We start from the raw sequence: 16068 nt of genomic DNA, 5'->3' as shown, positions 1-16068 counted from the left end.
AATTGCAATAGCTAACAATAACAGTAACAACTGTCAATTAACAAACAGTTAAAACCAAACAGACTCTTAATATATAAAATTAAAAGATGTTTATCAATAAAAATTAAAAATCATGCTTTTTTATATTAGTTCTATTTATATTCCTACAATTTAATTTTTCAAAGTATAAATGTATGTCCTAAAAAGAAGAAAACAAAATAGATTGGTGACATTATTGGTGTGGTGGTGGGCAATGAAAACAAATGAAGAGACAAAGGGGAACTTTACTATAACCAGAAAATGGAATCTGGCAGCCCATAGGACATCATGGCCCACTTAATTCATTTTTAATTCTCTTTCTATTTAAATATTCTCATCTAATTGTTTCAAATATAATATAAGGTAAAATATTGCAACAACCCGGTTTAGAGTGGCTGACGCTGGGGTACAAGGTCTGAGCAATGAGCGGTTTTAAGGAATGATGATGTAAACAAGAATGAACTGAATCCCACATCAGAAATGGAGAGTGAGTGAAGACTTAAGATTCGTTTGTTTTACGTACTATTTGTTGTTTACTGTTACGATTTGCTGTTTGATGTTGGAAAGAGCTGCTTTTCCAAAAAGTATGGATTTCCTGCTTTTGTAAAATATTACTTTTCAGGTGTAAAAGGCAAACAATAGCTCCCTAACCAAACACCTAAAACTCTTCATTTTTGAAGTGAAAAGGTAAACATGAGCATGAAAAGTAGCAACTAAACACCCCTTTAATACATCATTTGCCATTTGAACGTGTCTAAAAAGCTTGATTGGTCTTGAACTTTCAAAGTGTCTCGATAGCCCTTTCAACTTGCATAAAATGTTCATATAGCCTCATCAAAATGTGTCAAATATAAGCAATTAATCACTCGGTTGCAAAAAAAAAAAAAAAAAAAATTACATGCGGAAGATGTATTGCATGCACCTTAGAAAAGTAAAATAACCAAGGTCGGGGTATCTGATTCTAATATTAGAGAAGATAAGTTTTATAGTTGAGAAAGTAAGAACTTCCTTTTTTTTAATATGTTTTAATCCATTCTATGAATTATGTAATAACATTTTAAGGTGCGTGTGATACATCTTTCGTATACAACTTATTTTTTTACAAGTGAGTGATCAATTGATTACATTTTACGCAAGTTGAGGGAGCTATCTGAATATTTTATGCAAGTTGAGGAGACTACCGAGAAACTTTGAAAGTTCAGGGGGACAATTAGGCTTTTTAGACAAGTTCAAGGGCCAAATGATGTATTGAGCCGTGAGTGAATGAGGCTTATTTAGTAAGGTGTGTATTCAATACATGTAGACACCTTTTAAATTCGACTTGGTTCGGGTGAGTAGCGCGGAGGTAAAAGGCCTGATAAGGAGCATCTCTAAGGGATTATGATATGGGCAAGAATGAACTGGATTTCACATTAGAAACATAGAGAGAGTGATTGAACCTTATTAGTCAGGTGTGTATTCAATACATGTAAAACGTAATATTGGAGTTAAAGCAGACAATATCTACATGATATTGGATTAGGTTGTTACAACTATACTAATAGCCATTGAACTTTACTCATTTTCATGGTATGGCCACCAGTGGCGAATCCAGGATTTGAGGGAGGGGGGGGCAAAATTCTACGTAAAAAAAATTTAGAAAAAAAAAGTAAAATTGTTCAATTTTTTATGACAAAAAAATGCAAAATTGTTCAATTTTTGGTGACGAAAAATGCAAAATCGTTCAATTGTCATGCATTATTTTCATGATTTTTTTGATAAAAAACGTAAATTATAATGTTTCCGACTCGTAATTATCCATTTCCGAGATTCTCGGGTTGTTACGCATCAAATATCCCTAACGTTTTGGGTCAGGTGCAATTTTACCCCTAATGTTTGTAGCCAAGAGCAATTTTATCCCTAACGTTGATAAATTGGATCAATTTCAGACACTATTATAAAATACAGTCATTTTTTCTTTATTTTGCACCAATTGCATATCAATTTTGTAATTTTGCACCAATTTTACCCCTAACGTTGATAAATTAGATCAATTTCAGACACTATTATTCATGACCGAGAAGACAGTTTGATGAATTATTTCTCAAATTGACCCAATTTATCAATGTTAGGGGTAAAATTGCTCTTGGCTTCAAACATAGGGATAAAATTGCTCCTGACGGGTATTTTTGCACTTTGACCCTTATTTTTGGACTAAAAAATTTGTTTTTTTTTAATGGGATGAGGGAGGGGGAGGGGGGGCCTACATCCGCCCCTGATGGCCACTAAACTTCAAAACGTAATATAAAAATCACTCAACTTTACACTTTCTAATATTATAAAACTAAACTTCAATTAACGTCTTAAAAAGACAGTTTATGATCTCAAAATAAAAAGAAATCAAGAATTTATGATATTCTAAGCAACTTTATAGGTGTTATTTAGTTAGGAGAGAAATTGAATGTTTAGAGAGAAACTCTATAAATGGTGATTCTGGACAATACAAAATGCAGTTCCATGGTAAATGAGATTCTAAACAACTTTAATTATTAAACATTTCTATTTTAAAGTCGTTAACCGTCATTTGAGACGTTAATTGAAGTTTAGTGACCAAAATATTAGAAAGTGTAAGGTTGAATGACTTTTATGTTATATTTTGAAATTTAGTATTTATATATATATTCACTAAATTAAAAACTTAATCAACTTACCAATTTAGGATTGACAAAATTGATGCAGCGGATACACTGTCATGGATTCAGGCGTGTATGGATGTGCTTCGGCCTTGGGAACAGGTACGTGCTGTTTGTGTCATGTGGTGGCTTTGGTTTCGCAGGAACAAACTTGTGCACGATGAGGAATGGATCGATGATGCGGTGCTCCAAACAAAAATTTTGGAATTTATGGTTGATTGACGAGTTAATGGCGAAGGAAATGTTCGTCGGAATTCCGAAACTAATTCTCTTACTCCTAACAAGATTTGGTATCCACCCCCGCGAGGGGTCACAAAAATTAATTGTGATGCTTCTTTTGGGGATAATGGATTGATCGTAAGGGTCGGGGTAATAGCGAGGAATGGAGAGGGACAAGTTCTTGCATCTGCTGGATTGCCAATTGATCCGTGTGCAGACATTGAAACAACGGAGTTATGGACTATTATGGAAGGGCTTAAACTAGCCAATGATTGTTTTTTCACCCGGATCTACATTGAGTCTGACGCCCAGATTGTTATTGATACGCTTCTAAAGAGACGGTCTCCTCTGGCATCCTTAACTTTTCTTTATGATGACGTTCTACAGTTCAGTTCGGGCTTTGAACTTTGTACTTTTAATTTCATTCATAGGGAGGGGAACGAATCGGCTCATAAGATGGCTATTTGGGCTCGGGACTTTAATTCTCCATTTGTTTTCATTGAGGATTCTCTGTCTTCTGTGTGGGAATCCATTTGTAAGGATGTTTCAAGAATCTGATTTATGTTATTTAAATTTTTATCAAAAAAAAAAAAAGATTGGCTCGAGTGATCAATGGTCTTAAGTTGTTTAAGTTAGATCTCGAGTTTAAATTCTAACATATGCAAAAAAAGAAAAAAAAAACTTTAATTGGAAAAGAATCTACCTAAAGGGGCTCTGACGAGCCTCAAACCGAGAAATTGGACAAACCGTAAAAATAAAAAAAAAATTGCTTAAATCACTATTTGACCCCTGATCTATCCAAAATTTTATCATTTGGCCCCCCGATCTATTATTTGATCACATTTGGCCATGATCTATCTCAATTAGTGAAATTTCATCCAATTTGTATTGAAACTTAACGGAATTGTTATCTCATTGATAAATAACGATATTTTGACAATTGGACTTAAAAGATTTTAGTTTAAGATTTATTTTTTATTTTCTTAATCTAATTAATTATTTTCATGTAATGTGGCAAAAAAAAAACTTTAAGAAATATCAAGTGTTAAGTTCAAGTGTCAAAATATCGTTATTTGTCAAATTGAGTGAAATTTCACCAATTGGAATAGATCAGGAGCCAAATGTGATTAAATAATAGATCAGGGACTAAATGATAAAATTTTGGATAAATCGGTCAAATAATGTTTAAGCCTAAAAAAAACATAATCAACTTAAACATATTTATACAATAATACAATCCATTCGAATTAGTTAAGTTCAAATATTTTATGCAATTCAATTAAAATTATTTGACTATAATATTAGTTTGAGATGTGAAATAAGTACTTGCATTAGTCCAAATTGGTGTCCTAACTTTTCATCTTTATTGACTACTGATTACTACGACTCACCACGAATCTCAACTTTTTTTGAACTGAATCGAATATTTGAATAAAAAGATTCAGAATTAGATTAAACTGTCAACTTTTTTAAAGATCGAATTGAATTGTATTATTGATTTCTATTAAATATAATTGGAGATTTTCAAATTCCTACTTATTGAGCAAATATATTAAGGATTCTTAAACTAGACTGAATACCCAATTAAAAAGTCAAGTTTCGAATTGAATCGTTGATTTTTTTATTAGGACCGAATTGAATTATATGATTGACTCTATTAGGTATAATTCTGGAGATGTTTAAATCTCCGAATTGGACCGAAAAAAACTCACCCTTACTATTGATTTAGCTTCTTCTTAAAACATGTGTCATCTCCAATTATAAATAATTAGGGGCCGTTTGTTTTGGGGTTTCAGGAAATGGTAAGGGAAAGGGAAACAAACTAAGCCTTTTAGTCCACACTTTAAAAGTAATATAAATAATTTCGCTCTCAACTACATAAGATATTAAAATACGTGTCATTTTCAACAATACTCTTCATACTCACTTCTTATTTATTTGTTTATTTTCATTACTAAATTTACTATTATATTTATCAATATGGAGATGAGAGACTCATCAATAACAAATTATTAATAAAAATTAAAATAGATAGTGGAGATACCCCTCAATAATAAGGTAAATTATACCCATGGCTATTGAACTTCGCTCATTTTCATGGTATGACCACTGAACTTTAAAATGTAACATAAAATCCACTAAACTTTACAGTTTATTACCACTAAACTCCAATCAACGCCTCAAAATGACCATTAATGGTCTTAAATTAAAAAATTCTAAGAATTGATGATATTCTAAGCAACTCTAATTCTTGAAAATTTTCGTTTTGAGGTCATTTAGGTGTTGTTGGTTAGGAAAGAAAGCGAATTTTTTAGAGAAAGAAATCTACAAAAATGGTGATTTTGAAAAATAAAAAATGTGCTTTCATGGTAAAATATCGTTCTAAACAACCTTAATTCTTGAATATTTTCATTTTGGGGTCGTTAAAGGTCATTTTAAGGAGTTAGTTAAAGTTTAGTGACCACAGATGTAACAAAGTGTAAAGTTCAATAACTTTTATATTACATTTTCAAATTCAATGGTCATACCGTGAAAATAGGTAAAGTTCAATGGCCATGAGTGTAATTTATCCCTCAATTTAGTGATTTGAGAATGAGCTAAAAACTATTAGAATTGAGTTTTGCGACATTTCAAAATTTAACCCGCTTGAGAATGTCATTGCAACACTTTATTGGCTAAATTACACCCATGGTCATTCAACTTTACGCTTACTAACATTGTGGCAACTCAATTTCAAAACCTAACATTAAAGTCATTAAACTTTAGTTTATTAATATAAAGGCTAAATTACACCTATAGCCACTTAACTTTACTCATTTTCACAATATAATCACTAAATTTCAAAATATAACATAAAAGTCTCTCAACTTTACATTTTCTAACATTATGAACATTAAACTTCAATTAACACCTCGAAATGATCGTTGACGAGTTCAAAATGAAAACATCCAATAATTAAAGTTGTCTATAACCATGTTTACCATGGAACGAAGTTTTTTTATTTTCCAAAATCAGCATTTTATGAGCTTTCTCTATCTAAACATTCACTTTCTCTCTTAACCAAACAACACCTAGATGATCTCAAAATAAAAAGGTTGAAGAATTAAAGTTGCTTAGAATATCAATAATTCTTGGAATTTTATATTTTGAGACCATCATTAGTCATTTTGAAGCATTAATTGAAGTTCAGTGACCCTAATATTAGTTGAGGTAAAGTTCAATGACCATGAGCGTAATTTTTTTTTTTTTTTTTTGATAGTAAAGCTTCATCATTTCAATAGATAACAAAGTACAAGTACATCATGAAAAGAGTAAGGAAAAAAACCTTACACAAATACATGCTAATGCCTAATACAACGTCCATAGAGGCAATAAAAACACTACAAAGAGTAAAAATAACCATGAAAGGTACAACTAAAACAGTAAAACAATAAAACCCATACTTTTCAGGAATCCAACTCCGCAAGAAGACAACTGCAAACCAATCGTCATCATTTAATCCCTTCCGGCTACTCGGATCTGAGTCCGTTTTACTGGTGCAACCCCGTAGATCTGTAAATCTACGAATAAAATAATACGTTTCCGCTCTTGCTAAACCCGAAAAGAGGATAAACCATGAGCGTATTTTACCCTTAACATAAAAGTCACTCAACCTTACCCAGTTTAATAGCGGGTAATCCTCAATTGTAGAAATGATGGTAATTGGTTATAAGAAACTTTAATTCTTTAACTTTTTGGTTTTTAGGTCATTTAAGTGTTGTTTGGTTATGAAAGAGAAAGTTTCAAAAATAACGATTTTGAATTTTTTTTTGTAAACACGGTTTCATATTAAATATAGTTATAAACAACTTTAATTCTTGAACTTTTTTATTATGAGGTCGTCATATTTTCATATTAAAATAATAGATGTGAGGAGGAAGAAGAAGATAAGCTTCATTTCATCCTTCTAGAAAAACTAGAAGTAAGATCCAAATTTGTCTATATTATTTTTTAAGAAATACCGACTTACTCCTAACTTATGAAATGATGCAATTTTATCCCAATATTTACAAAGAAGGTCAATTTTATTCTAACCTAACAAAAAAAATTGAACAAACTTATTGATAGTTACTCGACTTCCACACCATATCTTGTAAACAAATCCGTTGATAAACATAAATAATTTGTTTATTTTGATAAGTTGTTTATAACTATTTTAATAACATAGTAGACAATTTTTCATGGTTAACTTTTATTTGGCAGACTAAATGTTAGTATTTTGAAGAAAGAAAAACTTGTAATTCTGTTAGTGAAAGAATAATATTTTAAACCCAATTAATATTGGAAAGTTATAATATTACGTTTAAATAATAAGTTAAATAATAATAAAATAGTCTGTTAATATTTTCTTTTAGATAAAGTTAAAATTGTATTATTTCGTATATTAAAAGTATAATTGTACTTTTCCGTTCCTCCTTCTTTTCTGTTACCTTCTCTTCTTGAGGATAGGATTGGGGTCAGTCTTCCTAGACTGATCCCGGGTTAGGTTTTTGTTTGTTTGTTTTTTTTCTTCCCTTCTTACCAAAAAAAAAAAAAAAGTATAATTGTACTATTTCGTATGATAACAGTGAATATGCACTTTCTAAAAAAAATTAGTATTTATCTTCAAAAATTAAGAGTGACAGGTTTTTTTTAGGGTAAAGTACACCCATGGCTACTGAACTTTACCTATTTTAATACTATGGCTATTGAACTTCAATTTTTAACGGTATAACCACTTTTATAATCTTTAATACCGATGGCCAGTCAACTTAACTAACTCCTTAAAATAATCGTTAACGACCTCATAATGAAAATATTCAAAAATTAAAGTTGTTCAGAACGATATTTACTATGAAACCATATTTTTTTATTTTCCAAAATCACATTTTTGGAGCTTTCTCTCTATAAATTCACTATCTTCCTATCCAAACAACACCTAAATGACCTCAAAATGAAAATTTTAAAGAATTAAAGTTCCTTAGAATATCATTAACTCTTCGAATTTTTGATTTTGAGCCGTCAACAGTCGTTTTAAGGCATTGAGTGAATACTAGTGTTAAAAATTGTAAAATTCAGTGGCTATACCGTTAAAAATTAAAATTCAGTAGCTACAATGTTAAAATGAGTAAAGTTCAGTGGCAATGAATGATTAAAGTTCCTTAGAATATCATTAACTCTTCGAATTTTTGATTCTGAGGCCGTCAACAGTCGTTTTAAGGCATTGAGTGACTATCAGTGTTAAAAATTGTAAAATTCAGTGGCTATACCATTAAAAATTAAAATTCAGTAGCCACAATGTTAAATGAGTAAAGTTTAGTGGCAATGAATGTAATTTCCCCGTTTGTTAAGAAGAAAAGAAGGATGGCTATATTTTTTTTAATGTTAAAATTATTGTTTGAAAGTTGGCATAATAGCCAATGGGTCTCCAAACTAAAGTTTGGAGGTGAACTTAAACTATTTAAATCATCAATTAAGTCTATGAACTAAGTAAAAATTATAAATTAAGTCCTTATATTATCCTAAAATCAGAAACTGTGGCTATTTGGCATGGAATGTAATGATGTTTGTGTTGACTCAAAATGGATTTGGGAAAGAAAGTCTGAAACTGTGAAACCGAATGATTTTCAATAGTAGCTCAATTAATGATTTTTGCTTAGTTTAGGGACCTGATAGATGATTTTGATAGTTTAAGATCCTAATTAACTTTCAAGCTTTAATTTGAGCCAAATGGATATTATGCCTCCCTCCCACCTCCACCTCCACCTCCACCGCCTTCTGCTTCTTCTTCTCTCACACCCTTCTTAAACCGTCGTCTCTCCTCGTCTGCCTTTCTCTCCGCTGCTAGGAGGAAGAAGAAAGATTGTCTTCCTTCTTCCTCCTCCTACCGTTCTTGTTTTTCTGTTCTCGTTTTTCTTTTGTTTGTGTCAGTTTTTTAGTTGGATCTTATATATTTTATCGTATATCTGAATCCGTTTGAACTGCATCTGTTGGCTAAACTCTTTGTTTTTGTAACCTTTTCTGTTTTAGCAAGGACAGAAACGGTAGATCTTATCCGTAGATCTCTGGATCTACGTGGTTGTAAAAGAAAGGACTTAGATCTGAAGGTCCAGAATGGTTCAAAGACTGAAGATTGGACTACAGTTGCTTTGCGGTGAATTTGGAGTTACGATCTATATATGATTCAAATATTGTTTATTTTTAATGTATCTTTAATGACTTTTTTTGCTTTTAATAGTCATTTTCTTGCTTTTAGTAGTCATTTTCTTGCCCTCGTGGACTTTGTATTAGGCTTAGTCTATATGTATGTAAGGTTTTATTTCTTATCTGTCTCTTGTGTACTTGCAATGTTATGATTTAATGAAATATTAATATTATTATAAAAAACTCTTTTCTTTAATTTATTATTGAAAAATAATACTAATAGAATTATAGAAAAATACAAAAAGAATAGCATTAATTGGGTGTATGCCAGCTTTAGATGTTTCAAAAATTGGACCATGGCAGTCAACTTATTATGCTCCACTACTCTCATACTTGGGCCCATTTTTCCACCCATTTTTCTATTCTAATTTAAGGAAAATTTTGAACATAATTTTTTTTTGTTTTAAAAAAAAACATGTGTTTCACATATTTGTAGATAAAAGAGGAATTTATAGTATTATTAATAGCATGACACCTAAAAAAATTCACTTTTTAAAGTTTGTTTTGGTTTGTTTTTCTTAGATTGAGCATATAAATCCCTCTCAACTTGGCCAAAAAATGATTGGTCATTCTTAACTTTAACAATGTCTTATTAGACTTCAAACTTATTTAAATTTAAATGATTAATTTCTTAATTTCTAATTTTCAGTATCAGTAATTTCAGTTTAGTTTAGTAGCATTCAATTTAATTCAATTTCAGTCAAAAAGAAAAGAGTCTTAATTAAAGTGTCTAGTAATTTAAGTAAGTTCTGGAGATTAAAGGTCACTTTAAACCATGTTAGGAGATTGGTAAGTCATTTTAAGTAAGTTTAGAGATTAAATACGTCAGTTCCAATCAATTTTCTAATACAAGTATATAACCTTATGTATGAAGCTTTTTTCTTATAGTAACAAATTTTCTCTAACCGCTTTTCAATTGTTTTTCAACTGTTACAAATGTAATATTTTTTTGAGAATATCTCAGGGGTAAGGTTTAGATAAAAAAAAGTTTTTCATTGTAATACTAATTTGAGTCTTGTTATGATGTGATATCGAGATAATCAGGATGAAGTTCTCTGGGCTCATTGACCTATCTTGAGAGTGGTTGCCAGTGCACACTTTGATAAAGAGAAGGTGAGAGAAAGGGAGAGAGAATCTGACCCCTTGTTTAGAGGTCTTAAATGCCTTTATATAAGCTTTGGGGATATGAGGAAGATTACATTGTTGTCCTCTAGAGGGATCTGAAATATTCCCCTTGAGTAGGTCTGGGCTTAGTGGGGTTGTTGATGGGCTTTGAGCCACATGCCCTTACTTGGTGGGTATAGGCCATGTTGTGTCCATGCCCGTAGGGGCGAGGGACACTTGAGGTATTCTCGGACTCTCTCATTGCTGCATACTTCTCTCTTTTTTAAATGAGCGGTAAGGTTTCTCTTGGGAGGCCTATCAATGTTTGAACTTGAGCCGCCACCAGTCAATACGTAAGTATGACTATACGCTTTTTCTGTTTTATTTTGACCCCATAGAGTAATTTGGATAAAGTTGGTTTGCAAAGAGATTTCGGTTCGTTATCCGCTTATGTTTAGGGAAGAGATATAATCTCACTCTACCTAGACGGATAAATCGGTACTATTTGATGGGTTTTAAAAACGAAGAAAATCATGGTGGAAATATTTTCTAAGCAACCAAAAATCGATCCCAAGGATCCAAGCATGTAATAAAAGGTTAGAAAAACTATTTACCTATCTCCTTCGGATTGAGTATAGTAAACAAAGATGATTTGAATCGAGACGAGAATCTATAAGGCGAACTCCCTCTATAATACCACACGTGAAAGAAACGGCTAAATACAATAGTGTACTAGCACCTTCTCAATTGATCGAAGATGTTGAATTTTTTTTCTTTGTGCAAAGAAAAATCTCTATATGCAAGCTCTAGGGATAAAAACCCTAACTTTGCCCTTAAATACCAATATGTCTAAATGACATAATAGACCCTGGAGAGGGAGAGGGGGGCTAGGGTAGGTAAGGGAGAGAAATAATAAAACTTTTTTTCCATTTTCTTGGCATTTGGCATAGTATAACGATAAATAATAAGATTAAATTTGAATTGAGTGGCAGAAAAAAAGAATAAAATTGACCTAACCTAATAACAAAAAAGAATCATAAAATAAAAATAAAAAACAATTGTTAAATGAGGAATTAATCGAGAAATCCACATGAATCCATGTGGGGGGAATGTCAGGGACGGGATCCCCATGGGGCGGGGATACATATCTCGTTCCCACTTGCAGGGGACAAAACAATCATCATCCTCATCCCCACCATGTGGGGAATCTTCGTACCCATCGGGGCATCCTCATCCCGTTTGCATCTCTATATCTCCAAAATCTAAGGGTCCAATCAAGTTTCCGGACCAAGTAAACCCTATGTATTAAGCTTTTTTCTTATAATAACAAATATTCTTTAAACGTTACAAATGTAATATTTTTCACTTTTTTAGAACAATGTTTATTGAGAGAATATATCAAATGTAAGGTTGAGATAAAAAAAAGTATTTCATTTCAATACTAATTTCAATATTATCATGATGTGATATCGAGATAATTGGGGTGAAGTTTTCAGAGCTCTTTCTGTCGGGAGTGGTCCTTTACATACACCTCAAGAACCAAGTTAGTAACACATAGAGAGAGATTACCTTGTTGTTCTCCTACATGGATTTGAAAATTCCCCTTGAGTGTGTCTAGGCTTAATCGGATTGTTGATGAGCTTTGGACCGTAGGCCCTTGCTTTGTGGGTATAGGTTGTGTTATGCCCATTCTCGTGGGGAGCGAGGCGTGCTCGAAGTGTCTATGCACTCCCTCAATGTGGCGTGCTTCTCCCTCTTCTTAAATGGGGTAAGACCTATTTTGGGTGGCATACCCGTGTTGAAACTCGAGCCGCCACCAATCAATATGTAGCTATGATTAAACGTCTTTTCTGTAACTCTCATATCCAAAGGAGCCACATACCATATGACCAATGACATTGCACACTTACAAAACATGGAACCATACCAAGGGCATGACAATATTCAATTAGATAATTTCACTCGTGCACCTCAATCTTTAATAACTTTCATCTAAAAGATATTTTACTTTTGCCTCGCCTTACTAAATCTCTTATTTCTATTAAAAAATTTATTTGAGACAACTCATGTTATTTTGAATTTGACCATCTTACTTTCTAATAAAGGACTAGGTTAGTAAAGAAATCCTCTTGCAAGGACCGAGTAAAGACGACTTATATATCATCACTATGCCAAAAACCCCTTCAGACGACGGTTAGAAACCGTCGTCCCGCGAGATATAAATCTGTCACAGGGCTCGATACCGTCTGTTGCACCTTCAGACGACGGTTAGGTTCTGTCATTTGAAGATACTATACATGACATCATCTTAGTTTCGTACTGTCATATGAATATTGTTACGATACATCTTTTTATTTATTAACGTCACCTTTAATGTCATCACATGCCATACTAATAATTAAAAATATCAAGTAACTTGTATCAGATGGCATAGGTCTTAATCAATCATGTCAATAGATTTATTTTAGATGATAGATTCTTTTATTTTAATGTTTTTTTATTGTTGTTTAGATGATATTTTTTTAACCGTAAATGTCACTCTTTGCCTTCTTCTTCGAATGAATCTGGAAATGAACAATAATCAAATGAACAAGAATTTCTGTATATCAATGATTTTAATTTTATTAGAGACTAATGCTCATAATTTGTTTAGATTTGAATTACACAAATTTCTGAATGTAGTAAGATAAAAAATAAGCAATGTACATCTCCAAATCTGTCAATATGTCAATCTTTCAAGAGGTGTGGTGGTGTTGATTGGAAGCCAAATCCAACTTGATCTGCAGCATATCTAAGTCATTATTTCCTAGAATCCCCAAAGTCTTGATATCTGCAAAACCAATTGACGATGCTCATTAATTACGTACCGTATACAGATAAACCTAATTAATCTCGTTTTACCCTTTTTCCATTCTGAGACCCTTCACTTACCCACCCACATTATAAATATGAAGCCTTTAACAATTCTCAAGAGTCACCCAGGGCAACCTAACACTATACTTACTCTAGTTATATCGAGCATGGATAGACTTATAAGGAACCTCTATCGTAATGTTGAGTTTCAGATTGCCCTACTTCGATATGAGGCACCCAGGTGGCTTGTCAATATATATGCAGGTCCTAACCGTTGGCAATGGACTGCCATAATGAAGGGCCCTCCAAACACCCCTTATGAAGGAGGTGTATTCATAGTCCACATGGACTTCCTTGTCAATTTCCCCTCCACACCTTCAGTTGTAAGAACATGCATAAACTTGTTAACACACATAAATCAGTTCATATATATGCAAATACACTCATGACATTACTATTGTTCGTAGGTCATATTCAGGACCAAAATTTATCATCCTAATATCGGTCCCTTGGGGCATGTTTCTATGCCCCAGCTACTTGATCGCCCTGCCCATAGTATTGCCACGGTAATTACAAATCTACTTGGTAATCAATCTGATCTTCAATGTTGGCTCTATGCCCCTCCAATATTCTACTCCATCCATCCAGCTCCAGTGTTTCTTTAGCATCCAAATCTCATTTCTATTCGCGCATCACGCCCCTCTTGTATGCTATTCGCACGTCACATCATAATGCCCCCCTTCCACACTATCCTTTTTTTATAGGCAATACAAAGTAGACAACTTATTCAAGTAGACATATATATTTATATTCAAGCGACGCATAACATGCTATAACAAGTAGTCAACTTATTCGTTTATGTCTATTAAATTGAATCAGTTCTACTTCCTAACATATGTATATTCAAGTAACACATAACATGCTAAATTGATATGAAACATATGTCTATTCCTGAATCAATTCTACTTCCTAAACAGAACATAAAACAAGCCAACATGCTTCATACGTAGACATATAACACATAACATGCTAAATTGACATGAAACATATGTCTCCTCAGCATAACTCATGTTAAAATAGAAAGGAATCAGGCAAGTTCATCATTTTCAGCTTTAAGAGTATGCATGATCAGCTACCTTCTTAAACAGAATATCAAGTAGGCAACTTATTCGTGCATGTCTATTCCTTACTTATTCATAACATTTTTAGCTTTAAAGTATGCCTAACATGCTATAACAAGCTTAGTTATAAACTTGTGTTGTTAGAATTACTATGTACCTGCCTAAAGCCACCACTATGTACCTGCCACTTGGATTGAACAGTTCATGATGAAGTTAGCATGGTGATGAAGTGTATGATACTGTCACCACAAGCTTAGTCATAAACTTGTGTTGTTAGAATCATACAACTTCATCACCATGTTAAATACTTTTCCATAAGCATAACAAGCCAAGTGACATGATACATAGTAATGGAGATTTAGGTTGACCATATGACTATGCTTCACAAACCATATGTTGTAGGCATGAACATTATTTCACTCAATGAACATTCATAGCATAAGAGTATGGCCAATCACAACAATATCATACATGTAACTAATAAGTTACATGCCCAAATGAAGATTCATAGCATAAGAGTATTGCCAATCATAAAGAACATTCAAAGCTTTAGAGTATGCGTAATCAGCCACATGCTTAATGATCATTCATACATAAACTCTATGAGTCCTAGCTTCCTAAACAGTTATATCTAACCAATCAGTTCATACCAATCATTTCATCATCACCCACAACATCATACATATATGTAATCGTTTAGTTCAAACCCACATAACAATATATATACTCAAAATCAGGCTAGTTTCCTAAATCAATGAGTTCTATGTTCATATACATACACATACTCATTCAGATAACAAGCCAAGTGGAAGATATATTGCAAACCTATCTCAGCAGCACCACCCACAACAACATCATACATGCAACCAATCAGTTCAAACCAACATAACAACAATATATACTCAATAAGTTAAAGAAATTTCCCATATGCTAAACGCAAGAACTTATTGACAATCTCTTCAGTCAGCCTTCACATGTAGCATTCTTACTATCCTTGCAAATATTATGTTCAAATAAAAAGAAATCAGAACATCTTCAGCAACCGGCACTATATTGCCCTAGGTTAAAAAAGATAAAGACCCAAGCTTTTCAGCGGTGAATCTAACAATTAATACAATAAAATTAGTATCTAAGCGAGAGATCTAACCCTTTAAATCATAGGTCTGAAAATCAATAGATTCTTATTCCAGCTGCTGAAATCGACATACAGAAAAGTAAATCGGATGAGGAAAAGAGAGAGTAAGGAACAATGAAAATCAATAGATACTTACCAGTACCGTCTTTCGAGCTTACTAATTGCATGAATCAACCATGGAGATAGAGAGAGATGATAGGGGATCAAGATTGCGTAACCTAGAAAATGGGGTTTTGGGTGAGAGACAGACTTTTTATACAAGCTGGAATTTCAGTCAAACCATCCAGCGCCTAAATTTGGTATATGACCGCGTAAGTGAAATTTCGTTTGCCGCTTTTTTTTGTTTTCCGTATACAATGACAGTCATTTATTTCAGGTGTCATCTGATGAGTAAGCGAAATTTAACAAAAACGCACGTTTTCTTTGGATGACAGACTTCTGTAATCGTAATGTCATCTGAGAATCGAGCACATTTTTTATTTCCCCTTCAGATGACATAGAGTTAAAATACTGTCACGAAAAATATTCAAACGATACGAAAACAAATGTCTGTTATATATCTTGTGTCATGTGAAAGGGAAAATGACATAGTGCATGCCCCACTTTAAGACAAGCTTTGGTTAGAGAAACAATGACATGTTCGTTTTGGTCACTATCATCCTAAGATAGTTGCTCAGATCATCCAACACAACGGTCTTCCTTCTTCCAAAATTGATCAGAAATG

This window comes from Euphorbia lathyris, chromosome 5 (genome assembly GCF_963576675.1).
Source record: "Euphorbia lathyris chromosome 5, ddEupLath1.1, whole genome shotgun sequence".
Classification (NCBI taxonomy): domain Eukaryota; kingdom Viridiplantae; phylum Streptophyta; class Magnoliopsida; order Malpighiales; family Euphorbiaceae; genus Euphorbia; species Euphorbia lathyris.
The sequence above is the reverse complement of the archived record's forward strand: the minus strand, read 5'-3'. Positions refer to the sequence as shown.